Source organism: Lissotriton helveticus, chromosome 7 (assembly GCF_964261635.1).
Source record: "Lissotriton helveticus chromosome 7, aLisHel1.1, whole genome shotgun sequence".
Lineage (NCBI taxonomy): Eukaryota > Metazoa > Chordata > Amphibia > Caudata > Salamandridae > Lissotriton > Lissotriton helveticus.
Window position 1 is genome coordinate 815,238,717 of NC_136068.1, and position 14,716 is coordinate 815,253,432.

General features: G+C 52.3%; 1 protein-coding gene across 1 annotated transcript in view; it reads right to left on the reverse strand.

Moving 5' to 3' along the window:
• The window catches only part of SEC24A (SEC24 homolog A, COPII component), a 619,052-nt gene that overhangs the window by 286,387 nt on the left and 317,949 nt on the right, over positions 1-14,716 (reverse strand). The gene's annotated exons all lie outside the window — the stretch shown is intronic.

Sequence of the window (14,716 nt, forward strand, 5' to 3'; positions counted from 1 at the left end):
TCCGTAGGTCCAAGATAGGGCGTAGGCCCCCTTTGCCCTTCTTGGGTACCAGAAAGTAGTGGGAGTAGCAACCACACCCTACTTCTGGCCCAGGAACGCGCTCGATGGCCCCCTTGGCCAAGAGGTCTGTAACTTCCTCCTGCAGAAGTCGCAAATGATCCCCCGATACGCGGTGGTTCTGCGGTGGCATGGCTGGAGGAGTCGCCTCAAAGGGGAGGGAGTAGCCCCTTCGGACGATCTGCAGCACACACCTGTCCGAAGTGACGATGCGCCAGTGGAGGAGGTGATGGCGAACCCTGCCCCCCACTGGCGTCACATGGGCCTGAAAGCACGGACTAGGAGGGTTTTGAGGCGGATGCTGCGGGGGAAGGTGTGGACTGACCTCGCCGTTGTCCCCGACCGCCACCACGGCGGTTTCCACGGCCGCCACCGCGTTGGGTATTACCCTGCGGAGCGTGGCTGGCAGCACGTGTGGGTACACCCCTTCCGTGGCCATGAAAGGAGTGAAAGGCAGCCGATTGCTGGCGCGGGGCCGAGAGGCCCCAGGACTTGGCCGTAGCCCTGGAGTCCTTAAAGCGCTCAAGCGCATGGTCTGCCTTGTCGCCAAAGAGGCGACGGCCATCAAACGGCATGTCAATCAGTGTGTTTTGGACATCGGCCGAAAAGTTGGTGGACCTCAACCAGGCGTGGCGTCTGACCGCCACTGTCGTTGCCATCGCTCTACCTAGTGAGTCGGTGGTATCCAGCCCACACCGGATAGAATACTTGGCTGCATCCCGGCCCTCCACAAAGGCTTGGCCGAGTTTGGCCCGTACCTCCAACGGACACTCTGGCAGCACTTCCGCAACCGTATCCCACAGAGAGTGGGTGTAGCGGCCCAAGAGGCATGCGGTGTTGGAAGACCGCAGTCCCAGACTAGGGGATGAGAAGATCTTTTTACCGTACTGCTCATACCTCTTGGATTCCCTGTCCGGCGGAGCCGACGGGAATGCGTTCTGGGAATTGGAGGCCTGGATGACCAGGCTCTCGGGGGTGGGGTGGGTGGACAGGAAACATGGGACACCCGGAGCCGGGCGGTGGCGTCTGGCCACGTTCCTATCTACAGGCGAACCTGTAGCGGGCTTGGACCAAGTGCCCAAAAGAACGTCGGTCAAGGCCTCATTAAACGTCAGCAGAGGCTCAGCTGAGCATTACTGCGGCTTAAGGACCTCAGTGAGGAGATTAGTCCTCACGGCCGCGACGGGGAGCTGAAGGCCCAAGGCCTTGGCCGCCCTCGTCAACACCACACTGTAGGTTGCCCCCTCCTCCGTAGCCACGGTAGGAGGCGAGACAAAGCCAGTGTCGGGCGAAGTGTCCAGACCACTGGCATCCCCAAGTTCACCTGCCCAGTCCTCATGAGACTGGCATTCACGTGCCAGAGGGTCCTCAGACCCCTCCCAATACTCCTCATCACCCATCTCCTGGTAGTCAGGTTCAACAAAGGATGGGTCCGGTTCATGGAAAGTAAACTCTCCGAACGGCGTCATAATCGGCGCCGGAACCGGGTCGAGTGAGGTATCGGAGGCGGCGCCGCCCGACGACGGCGCCGGTGGTGACACCCGAGGGGACGGCGCCGGGGAGGTCGTTAAATCCACCGGCGGCGATCCGGAACCGGATCCAGCGGGCCCGGCGGCGCCGGGCCCGAAGGCGCCGGCGTAGTCGGAGCCGAAGCACCTGACGGCGTCGGGGCCGGAGCCGCCGACCTGCTAGGACCCCCAGACGGGTCCGCTGGGCCCGAAGGCGCCGCGGAGCCCATCGGAGAAGAGAGGGACCTCATGGCCATGAGGAACCACTCGATCTCTTCCGGTGTCGCGTTAGGCCCAGGGACCGAGGGGTATGAAGCCGGACGCGGCGCCTGCGACTCCGAAGGAGCCGCGTGGGCGGTGCCACCTGAACCCCCGGCCGCGTCGGGGGGAGTCGGAAGAGCGATGACGTCTCTTCGACTTCTTGTGCTTACCTGACTACTTCGACCCAGAGGAGTGATGTCGACTCCCGGAGCTACGATGGCTCCGCTCCCGCGACCGGTCCCTCGACCTCCGTCCGGACCGGGACCTCTCGTGGCGCGGGGCCAACTGCCGGAGTTCGAGCCGCTTACGGGACCGCTCCCGTCTAGCCTTCGAAGTCAGGGCCCGGCAGTCGGAACAGGCCTTGTCGTCGTGGTCGACGCCGAGACAGTGGAGACACCGACGGTGAGGGTCCATCATCGACATCAGTCGGTCGCAATCCTCACAGGGCTTGAAGCCAGGCATCCCTACCGGCACCGAATAGGAGTCGAAGACTCGAAAAAGGTGATCAAAAAGATCAAAAAGAGAGTTAGTCAAAAAGTGGCTAAGGTACCACTTTTTCCGGATCTGCGCTGCTGGCGCGGAAAAAAGAAGAACTGACGTCAGCACGCGGAGGCGGCGTCTAAGTACTCCGACGACGTCATCACGGCGCCCACGACGGACGCGGAGCCGCAGACGACGGACGCGGAGCCGCAGACGACGCCTACCGACGCGCAAGGGTACTGCTACGCAAAAAAATTCCGGATCCAGTCTGACGCCTGGGGATATTCTAAGGTAAGGAATCTAATACTAACGTGTCTCTTTCAGATCCAGATTTTGAAATGGGATTACCCTTATGTGGTGGTGAGAAAGACACAAAAAGTTGTTTGGTCTTACGAAAGGTATGTGTTCTCTCGATGTAGTATAGCAGACCCAGCAGATGTAGTATAGCAATGCTCTTTTGACATCTAGGGTATGAAGAGCTCTTTCTGCTACTGTCTGTGGCTGCGAGAAGAAAACGGGCAATTCCACAGATTGATTGAGGTGGAAGGGAGAAACGACTTTGGGCAGGAATTTTGGATTAGTACGGAGAACGACCTTTTTATGATGCATTTGCAAGAAGGGTTCTTCAATGGTTAGTGTTTGTAGTTCACTAACTCTCTGCAGAGAAGTAATAGCTACTAGGAACGCAACCTTCTATGTTAAAAATTGTAGTTCACATTTATGTAAGGGTTCGAAGGGAGGTCTCATTAGTCGTGTGAGAACAATGTGTAAATTCCACACAGGTGAAGGTGGTACTCTGGGCGGATATATTCTCTTAAGGCCTTCCATTAAGGCTTTAATAGCAGGCACTCTGAACAGAGATAGATGCTGTCTGTTTTGCAGATATGCTGCTATTGCAGCAAGATGCAGTCTAATAGACGTGTAAGCTAAGTTACATCTTTGGAGGTGCAGTAAGTATCCTATGATGTGCTGAATAGACACGTCTAGGGAATCTTGTTGTTGTGACAATATATTACAAAACGTTTCCACTAAGCTGCAGAACATGCTCTAGTGGTTGGACGTCTAGCTTCTTTTATGACATTCATGCTGTCTGGAGGAAGGTTAAGATATCCGAATTCTAGGATTTCAGGAGCCAGATCGCAAGGTTGAGCTGAGCTGGGTCCGGGTGCCTGATCTCTCCACAGTTCTGTGTTAAACGGTGTGGAGACAGGTATAATTTTTGGTGCGGTACCTCAGACAGTTGAAGCAGTGTGGTGTACCACGGCTGTCTGCCCACGGTGGAGCAACTAGGATGAGGGTCAGAGAATGCTGCTGTAGTTTGCGTACTACTAGTGGCATGAGTGGTAGAGGTGGAAAAGCAAATGTAAATTTGTTTGACCAGTTCATCCATATCGCATTGCCTTTGGACAGTGGGTGTGGATATCTGGCGGCGAAGCTTGGGCATTTGGCGTTTTCGTGGGTGGCAAAGAGATCTATCTGAGGTTGTCCCCACATCTGAAAGAATGGTTGAAGAACTTGCGTATGAAGTTCCCACTCGTGGGTCTGTTGTGTCTGACGACTTAACAGATCTGCTATGGTATTTTGTACTCCTGGAACATGCTGAGCTAGAAGTAATAGGTTTTGAGGTATAGCCCACCGCCATATGTCCTGTGCTAGTTGAGAGAGTTGCAGGGAGTGTGTTCCGCCCTGTTTCTGTACGTAATACACGGCTGTCATGTTGTCCGTGCGGACTAACAGAGCTTTGTTTGATACTTGCTTATGGAAAGCTTTCAGTGCTAGGAATATAGCTAATAACTCCAGGTGATTGATATGGAGTAACTTTTGTTGTGGTATCCACCTGCCTTGCATGGTGTGTTGCAGTAGGTGGGCTCCCCAGACGGAGAACGATGCGTCTGTTGTCAAGACTATTTGAGGAACTGGCTCTAGGAATGGTCGCTCTTTGGAAAGGTTTTTGGTGTTCCGCCACTGCAGAGAGCGATGAGTCCGACCGTCTGTTAATTGACCTTGAGCCTGGTTCCATTGACGTGATAAGCACTATTGAAGAGGACGCATTTGGAGTCTTGCATGGGGCACTATGAAAACGCAAGAGGCCATCATCCCTATGAGTTGCATGAACACTCGTGCTGGAAGGGAGTGTTGTGGCTGAAACTTTGCGAGAAGAGCTTGCATGCTGGCTATCCTTACTGGAGTTGGATAAGCTAGCACTGTTGAGATGCTTATTGGGGCACCGAGGTACTGTTGTACTTTGGATGGTTGCAGATGAGACTTCGTGTGATTTATTGTGAACCCCAAGTTGTGTAGCAGTTGGATCATGGCATGGGTGTGTTCCACACACTGGTTGTATGAGCTGGCTTTTATGAGCCAGTCGTCGGGGTACGCGAAGACGTGGATGTGCTGTCTTCTTAAGTGTGCCGCCACTACTTCTAGGCACTTGGTGAATACCCATGGTGCTGTTGTGACTCCGAATGGGAGTACTTTGAATTGATAGTGCTGCTCGTCTATTACAAATCTGAGGTACTTTCTATGAGCTTTGTGAATGGGAATGTGGAAGTATGCATCCTTGAGATCTAGAGTAGCAGGGAAGTCGTTTTGCAACAGGAGAGGAAGGACTTGTTGAAGTGTGATCATGTGAAAATAGTCTGACTATGTATATGTTTAGCGGTCTAAGGTCTAGAATAGGCCTTAGAGAGCCGTCCTTTTGGATAAGAAAGTATAGTGAGTAAACTCCCTTGTTTTGCTGGTGCAGAGGAACTGGTTCTATTGCACTTTTTTCTAGCAAGGATAGCACTTCTTGCTTTAGCAGTGATAGATGCTCTTGTGACATTGGACGCTGTTTGGGTGGTATGTTTGGGGGGTAGATGCTAGTTCTAGACAGTAGCCTGATTGAATAATTTGTCGGACCCACCTGCCTGATGTGATGTTGGTCCAGGCAGGAAGGAATTGTTGTAGTCTTCCCACCACAGGAGTGGAATGGTGGGGGGGGAAGCGGAGGAAAGTCATTGGGTAGGGGTGGAGGCAGAGTGGGAGTTGTTGGTTTTGCCTCTGTCCGTGTTGTTGTTACCACTTTAACACCTTCTTTGGTAGCCCTTGCAATTGCAAAGCTCCCATAGATTTAGCTGTGTCAGTGTCTTTTTTCATTTTTCCTAAAGATACATCGACATTAGGGCCAAATAGGTGTTGCTCATCAAATGGCTGATTGAGGATGGAATTTTGTACTTCAGGTTTGAAACCTGAAATACGTAGCCAGGCATGCCTACGCAGAAGGACACTAGTATTAATTGCCCTTGGGGCAGTATCTGCGGCATCTAGGGCACTTCGAATTGAGGTATTGGTGATATTTTTACCTTCCTGTATGAGTTCATTGGCCCGGTTTTTATATTTATCTGGTAGATGCTGCATTATGGATTGTAGTTCATCAAAATGTGCCCTGTCATATCTTGCCAATAGCACTTGAGTATTGGCAATGCGCCATATGTTCGCTGCCTGTGACGCTGTGCACTTACCAGAGGCGTCAAGGAGTTTAGATTACTTATCTGGCGGTGAGGTCTCAACTGATGTTTGTGAATTAGCACGTTTACGTGCATTTGATACTACTAAAGAATCTAGTGGTGCTGGACCTCTAATGTAAACTGGATCTGTAGGGTCAGCTTTGTATTTTTTCTCGATGCGAGGGTTGAGGACCAGAGTCCTGACAGGATCTTTAAATACCTCTGTTGCGTTCTTAGTGACCCCTTTAAGCATTGGCAAAATGGCAGTGGACCTTTGTGTGTAATCAAAAGTGTCCAATAGGAAATCTTCCTCCACAGTATATGTGTGCAAGTCAACCCCATGGTACTGGGCATCTCTCTGTACTAATAGGTGAAAACCTATAGTGTCCTCTGGTGGGGAAGGCCTAGAAGGATATACATAGTCTTGGGGGACGTAAGGCACATCCGGTGTGTTATAATCATCCCATGGATTAGGTGACTGAGGGGGACTATTGGTCCCTGCTGGGTCATGTGCACCCCCACCTGCGTCATCAGAGTCTGTATCTACATCATCATCTGGATTAGTGGATGGTGTAGGCGAATGATATGGTGGAGGAGGTGTAGGAGGAGTGATGGTATGGGGAGGTGGTGGAGAAGAGACCCTTAATGGAGAGGTTGCAATATCTCTATTCTTTGGAGGAGGTGGTGCAGACGCCTCTTGTAGTCTCTTCTTGGAGCTAATAGCTAGTTGGCCAGCCTTAGGATCCTTTACAAGAGTCTTTTGAGTAGGATCTGGTGTAAAAAGCTCTTCTGTGTAGGGCAGGTCCTTCGGCGTCGACGTTTTCGGTTCCGGAGGTTTTTTCGGCTCCGAAGCGCGAGTCAGGACCTTTATGCAGTTTTATACTCGTCTCAGAGTGCGGTTTTGGCTTCGATGAGCCGGTGCCAGTCTTCGGCGCCGAGTGCTTAGGTGTCAGAGCAGCGGTCGGTGTGGTTGAGGAAGATGGCTTCTTCTTCGGTGTCGGTATGGGATCGGCACCGGGAATAGGCTGACTCGAGCCCGAGCCGCCTGATGGCATAGTAGGCTTCTTTGCCGGGCCCGAAGGCAGGGCCAGGGAAGCAGTCTCTCGGTGTGCACCCGGGCCAGAAGGTGAGGGTGTGAGCGAAGCCTTTTTTGAGGGTGTCGAGGAAGCGTTGGGGGTCGACAGTCTTACTTATGACCCGTTGAGCTGGAGTGATGTCCTCGACGTCTGAGTCTTCTGCATCAGAGGAGCTGGCACTTTCTTCGACCCGCTGGTGTTCTGGCACGTCGACGCCCTCTTCGAAGATGTCGTCGGTGATTGAAGCTGACGAGCGAACCATGGTTTTTCGAGCTAGTCGGTCCCGAATCGATTTTTTGGAGCGGAAGGAGGCACAAGCGGAACAGTCTTGGGCCTCGTGCTCTGGTGAGAGGCAAAGGTTGCACACCTCATGTAGATCTGTGTGGGGAAACTTCGACCCACATCGAGGACATTTCTTGAATGGCGTCCTTTCCATGAACCAGAGAGTAAGGTCCAGGTAGGCCCCGAGGCCTTCGTCGACGACCGGAATCGAAGACTTCAAAGTGGTGAAGAATCGCGTCGATGGGGAGCGCGATCGAAACAATACCGTTGAACTGGGTGAGGATTGCGCGCCGAAGGAAATTCGGTTCCAAACCAGAGCTCAGGAAACACATCCGAGCCCGATGGCGGAAAAAAATAATCTGAGGATGGAGCCGATGCCCATGCGTAATGTGGTTTAAAGGAGGCGTCACCTATCTCGTGACTTCCAAAGAACTTTTCTGGACAAAAACAAACTGCAAACATCCGGGCCCAACACTGGATGTCGATCTATGCACAGTGTGTAATCTGCAGCTCATATGCCTCATACAGTTATTTTCATGGCCTTGCCACGAGTATTTTTCCGACATTTTCTAGTGTGGGAAAAGTGAGACATACCTTGATAATTTCCCTTAAAAATGCAAGTTAGTTTATTAATGCTGGAACTCCTTGCATAGATTTGCAGAAATGTGGGTAAATGAACAAGTTACTTACCTTCGGTAACAATATATCTGTAAGAAATATTAGTTAGTGGTAGATTCCTTATCTTATAATTACCCCCAGGCGTCAGACTAGATCTGGAAAGTTTTCGACAGCAGTACCCCTGCGCGTCGGAAGGCGTCGTCGTGCGGCTTCGCGTCCGTCATTTCATACGTGTAGAACGAGTTGTGGTTACCGGGGCAACCACGTAACATCACATGACGCTAGGACGCACGTCACTACGTTTATACGCAGCTTCCGGGCCACGACGGTAAGCTGATCCCCAGCAGCAGGTTCGTGAGCTGAGAAGCAGATTAACTAGAGCATTTACCGTGAGCATTTTTCATGGTAAGGCTGGTCTCCTGATATAAGCTTATTGCACTAATGGGCTTTTTGAACTAACGATGGTCAAGACACTTGCATGCTCGGACTGTGACTGCTTTTCTATAAGGATTCACGGGCATACACAATCCGACGAGGCATTAATCTAACGAGTTGCCAACAATTTAGTTGGCGGGAACATCCCGCGACTAACGTTATAGCACTTACAAGCACTATGAGACCGTTAAAAATCCATCTTCGATACCATCGCACTCAAGCGTGCTTATGAAATGAGTTGCCGATGGATGTCGTAATTTAAATGGGAGACCCAAAATTCCCCTATAACGGCACCCTCTGACCCTGCCGCGTTAGTTTAATAATTATGAAATGGGATGCCGATTGAGGTCGTAGTTTAAATGGGAGACCCAAAATTCTCGATATCGGCATGTTTGCACACCAACTGACGCTGATAATATAACTGCACGAATGTATCCTTAGATGTACTTAGTAAATTTGTGTGCAACCTCAGGGATTTATACAATCTTTCCCTCCTCTTTTCAGACGAAAGGACAATTTTTGTTTCCACGTGACTAATGCACCTGGATGGTAGGGTGAGTACTTTGACCGCACCCTATACTAATAAAACTAGTCTTATTAAAAAGAACCCCCTCTGACTATTCCTTTTTACTTACTTTGTAGACTGTCGTGCCGCGCATATTTGTCTTGATAAAGACCCGCTGCGACTGCAAACATTGGCGCTTTCAGGGTCGAAACGTCGACATCTGTTCACAGGCCACATAGACTTGGAGCCCTAACGAACTTGAAAGAAATTATAGGGTTCCCAGATTGTACCAGTTGATGGCCCGAATGAAATAATACTCTGTACATACGTGTAGAGTTTATCTATATTTTGAGTTCATGAAATATGGATGTATTTTGTTGATCACAAGTTCACTATTCACTAATGTCACATTTTCTTGCACTATATTTGATATATTGACAGTTATTGTATATGTTGTACAGAAATGATTTTTGGACTCAGAAAATGATATAAAGAGAGTATAAAGTAATATACAGGATTTCTTTTTCATTTATTGTAAGGAATTGTCTCAATATTTCAGAGGTGTTCTGTGGGTTCTATTAGGAGCATTGTATAAGAAAACTGTTTAGATAAATCATTGTTGTTTGAACCCGACAGAACCAATATTTTCTAAATTACCTATTACCCAGGTTCTGAGGGATACAGGGTCAACCCCGTTGTTTTCATAAAATCGTGTCCGTCATTGGCATCGTGGTCGCCGAGATGACGTCGCGGCAGCTACTTAGACGCCGCCTTCACACGCCCACATCAGTTCTGTACACGACTTTCCACGCCAGGAACGCAGAGCCATGCAAGATACTGACCACTGGTGCATTGAAACTAGGGCCCTGAAAGGGATGACCTTAACCCTAGAAATCAGTTTGCAGAACGGGGAGGATGGGTGGGGCGGTAAGGAATCTATCACTAACTAATGTTTCTTACAGATATATCAATACCAAAGGTAAGTTATTTGCTCATCTGAAAGAAACACGTAGTGATAGATTCCTTACCTTAGAATAGATACCCCAGCAATACCAACCCCGGTGGTTGGTCTGCGAACCAAGATCACACCAGGAAGTCCCCGAGAACAGAACGGCCAAAAAAGTTGTCTCTCCGGACTTGGCTGTCCAGGCAATAGTGCTTAGTAAAAGTGCAACGAGGCCCACGTAGCTGCCTGACAGATGTAAGGGGACACCACATCCCAAAGACGTAGTGGCTGCTGTCGTCCTGGTGGAATGGGCACGCAGCCCCACCGGAGGCTCCTTTTTCGCCAGAGAATAACAGGCTTTAATATACAAGATGGCCCATTGGAAGATAGTCTGCTTGTGTACGGCCCGCCTTTCTTGGTGCCTACGTAGCCAACAAAGAGCTGGTCATCCACCAGGAACTGTTGTGTGCGATTCAGGTGAAATGAGAGTGCACGTTTTGGGTCCAGACAGCGGAGCCTCTCTTCCTCTCTGGAAGGATGCGGAAAGAAGGTGGGCAAAGTGATGGTCTGCCCGATGTGAAAGGCAGTGACAACCTTTGGCAGAAAGGATGGACGTGTTCTGAACACAACCTTGTCCGGATGGACAGACAGAAAAGGAGGTTTGCAAGAAAGAGCCTGGAGTTCACTCACTCTCCTGGCAGAGGTGATAGCAACCAGGAAAGCAGTCTTCAAAGTTAACAGACTAAGAGGACAGTTGCGAAGAGGCTCAAAGGGAGCGCACATTAAATATGCGAGAACCAGGTTCAAGTCCCCATGTGGAATTACAGTAGGACTTCAGAAAGAGGGGCAGAAAGGGGATCCACAGCCTTTGCTGTGCACCATGCCACAAACTTGTTCCACCTGCAAGCATATATCAACTTAGCGGAGGTACACCTGGTTGCCAGAATGACATCACAGACTTCAGGAGGCAAGTCGAAAGGAATCAACTGCCGCCGCTCAATATCCACGCAAAGAGGTGGAGACTTGACAGGTTCGGGTGGAGGACTGTCCCCTGCTGCTGCGGCAGAAGACCCTCCCGAAGAGGCAGACGAATCGGGGAATCGATGGTCATATTGAGTAGCTTGGGATATCAAACTCTTCTAGCCCAGTCCGAGCCACAAGAATAACTTGAGCCTGGTCGTGCCTAATCTTGTTCAGCACTCTGGACAGTAGTGGTATAGGCGGAAAGGCGTACAACAGACTGCAACTCAAGTCGCGACGAAAAGCGTCGCCTAGCGAGTGCCGCCTTGGAAATTCCAACGTGCAGAACTGCTGACATTGCGCGTTCTCTTCGGTGGCGAATAGATCTAACCAAGGCTCTACTCACTGTTGAAAGAGACCTTGCGCCACCTCAGAGTGAAGACGCCATTCGTGATCCATCATGCACCTGTGGTTGAGTTCGTGCTACCTGGCGTTCAGTGAACCTGCCAGGTGTTGAACCACCAGGAAAAGGCCATGTTGTTCCAGCCATGTCCAGAGGCGCGAAGCCTCCTGACATAGGGTCCACGACCCCACCCCGCCCTGTTTGTTGCAGTATCACATGGCCGTGGTGTTGTCAGTGAACACCTGCACTACTCTCCCCTTGACAGAGGGAAGGAATGCCTTAAGTGCCAGTCGGATCGTCCGGAGCTCCAGAAGGTTGATATGAAGCCTGGACTCCGCCGGAGACCAGAGGCCACAGATCACCCCCTCTGATTTCCGCCTCTGCCATGTGGACGCCCTATCCCAGGAGGGTCGCATCCGTCACCACTGTGTGCTCCGGTTGGGGAAGGGAGCGGGATCTGCCATTGACCCAATGCCGTTTCGTGAGCCACCACTGCAATTGTTGTGCAGTGCCCTCCGAGATCTGGACGTAGTCAGACAGGTTCCCCTGACGCTGCGCCCACTTCAGGTCCCACTGCAGAGCTCGCATATGCCACCTGGCATGATTTATTAGCAGGATGCAGGAGGCCACGAGGCTCAGCAGCTTGAGGGGTATTCTGACCGAAACCAAGGACAAGGGCTGAAAGATCGGAATCATAGCCCGAATGGCCCGGACTCGCTGTTTGGGAGGAAAGACCCGAAACTGCGCCGTGTCCAGAACCGCTCAGATGAAGAGGAGCGTCTGAGAGGGAATCTGGTGCGACTTCGGCACAATGATGGAGAACCCCAGCAAATGCAGGCGGTCGGCCGTAGTCTGGAGGCGGGAGACGACTGTCCGGGGCGAGCCCGCCTTCAACAGCCAGTCATCGAGATAGGGGAAGCCTGGAATCCCTGATCTGCGCAGATGAGCTTCGACCACCGCCATCAATTGATCGCCTGAACACCTGAGGGGCACTGGTAAGGCCAAAGGGGAGCACGGTAAACAGTAGTTGCGGCCTACCGTAAACATCAGGTAACGCCGGTGGACCGGCAGGACGGGAATGTGGAAATATGCATCCAGCAGGTATAACGCTACCATCCAGTCTCAAGGGTCGAGGACAGACAAGATTGACGTCACTGAGATCCAAGATAGGACGCAGGTCCTTGTACTTCTTGGGCAACAGAAAGTAGTGGGAGTAACAACCACGTCCGACTTCTGGCACTGGAACACGCTCAATGGCCCCCTTGGTCAAGAAGGCCATGACTTCTTGTTGAAGAAGTGCCAAGGGATCCTCCGACATACGGTGGTACTGGGGTAGCATGTCTGGAGCGGTAGTCTCGAAGGGGAGCTAGTAGCCCCTTCGGACTATTTGTAAAACCCACCTGTCCAAAGTGATGGCGCGCCAGTGGGGGAGGTGATGGCGAATCCTGCCACCCACTAGCGTTTGATAGGCCTGAAAAACCAGACTAGGAAAGTTTGGAGGCAGGGGTGGCCGGAGTGGAGGTGGACGGACCTGTCCGCTGGCCCCCTAACCGGCGGGTCCCACGTCCCCGGCCGAGCGGAGGCTGTTGATGCGCAGGCCTGTGGCTCTGAAGCGAATGTGTCGGGGCGCCCCTTCTGTGGCCACGAAAGCAGCGAAAAGCAGAACGCGGAGGAGGGCGCGTTGCGGAAAGGCTCAAGGATGTGGCCGTAGTCAGCAGGTCCTTAAAGCGCTCCAACTCACTATCTGCTTTGCTGCCAAAAAGGTGAATGCCATCAAAAAGCATGTCCATTACCGAGTGTTCTGGACATCCCCAGAAAAAACAGTAGTCCTCAGCCAGGCGTGGCGGCGGAGCGCCACTGTCGTGAAAATCTCTCTGCCCAGCGAGTCGGCAGTGTCAAGGCCACAACGGATAGTGAACTTGTCTGCATCCCTCTCTTCAGCAATAGCTTGAGAGAGCACTGTCCAGGCCTCCTCCGGACATTGAGGCAGCACGCGTGCAACCGTATCCCACACAGAGTGGCAATAACGGCCCAAGAGGAATGCAGTGTTCACCGAGTGCAGCCCTGAACTAGCGGAAGAAAAAATCTTCTTACTGAACTGCTCTAGTTTCTTGGATTCCCTGTCCATAGGTGTGGTAGGGAATGTGCTCTGGGACGCAGAGGCTTGGACAACCAAGGTCTCAGGAGTGGGGTGTTGGGAAAGGAAAAGGGGGTTGCCCGGGGCCGGGCGATGGCGTCGGGCCATGTTCCTATCCACAGGAGCCCCTCTGGACCAGATGTCCAAAAGAACGTCTGAAAGTGCTTTGTTAAAAGGTAGCAGTGGCTTTGCAGAGGTAGCGGCCGACTGAAGCACTTCTTAAAGGAGGTTAGTCCTGACGGCCACAGTAGGGAGCTCAAGGCAGAGGGCCTCGGCCGCCCTACGCAACACCACTGCATAACTTGCACCCTCCCCCATAGCCACGGTAGGAGTTAGCATGCCAAGATCAGGAGAGGTATCAAGACCACCGGCACCCCCCAGCTCCTCTGCCCAGTCCAGGTCAAGCTCGTGCTGTGAGAGGGTACTCAGACCCCTCTCAGTACTCCACTTCCTCCGAAGGCTGACGAACAGGCCGAAAATAAAACAATCCCCATCGGATTTGGAATCTGCATTGAGCTACACCGGTCCGGCACCATATCCACATCAGGGCTGAAGCCGGGGGCAACACCTTCTGGTGGGCCGGGCGACGTCAGAGTGGTGCCGGTGGGGTCGACGTCGGTGGCGGTGTCACAAGGTCAACCGGAGACGACCGGATCAGAGCCCGGATCCATGGGGTTCCTGCGGTGCCGGGGCCAACAGTGATGCCGGAGCCGCTGGCAGTAAAGAGCTAGGACACCCGCGGGACCCGAAGGCGCACCGGCGGGCCTGACGGCGCAAAGAGGCCAGCATTGGCTGACAGAAATTCCTGCAGCTGGGCTTGAGTCGCCGACGGACCCGGGAAGGGCAGGTAGGCCGGCAGTGAGTGTGTAGGCTCCACTGGAGCCTCGGGGGAGGCACCACCCACATCCTCAGCCGGAGAGCAATGGTGCTTCTTCAACTTCTCTGAATGCTTAGTCTTATCTGACCCCTAGTGCTAAGACTTCGATCCCAACGAATGGTGGTGGCAGCTCCGCGACCGGTCACTCGACCTCCCACGTGACCGGGACCTTGAGCGGCACGAGGCCGACTGCCAGCAACTTTTTAGACCGCTCCAGCAAAGTCTTCGGCACCATGGCCGGACAGTCTGAGCATGACTTGGGGTTGTGGTCGCGCTCCAGGCAGTAAAGACACGTGGTGTGGGTCAGTCACCGACATCATTAGAGGACAGTCCCCACAGGACTTGAAGCTGAGCATCCCTACTGCACCAGGAGTCGATCGACGACAAAAGACCTAGAAAAACTCAGTCAAAAAGTGACTGGGGGTACCGCTCTCTCTAGATCTGCGCTTGCTGGTGCGGAAAAAGAAAGGACGTCAGCGTGCGAGGGCTCCGTCTAAGTAGCTGCAGCTACATCATCGCAGCAACTACGACACCAACAACGAAAGCGGAGCCTCGTGTGGCCCCCTTCTGACGCGCTGGGGTACTGCTGACAAAAACTTTCCAGATCCAGTCTGATGCCTGGGGGTAATTCTAAGGAAAGGAATCTATCACTACGTGTTTCTTTCAGATCTGACGCTTGCCAT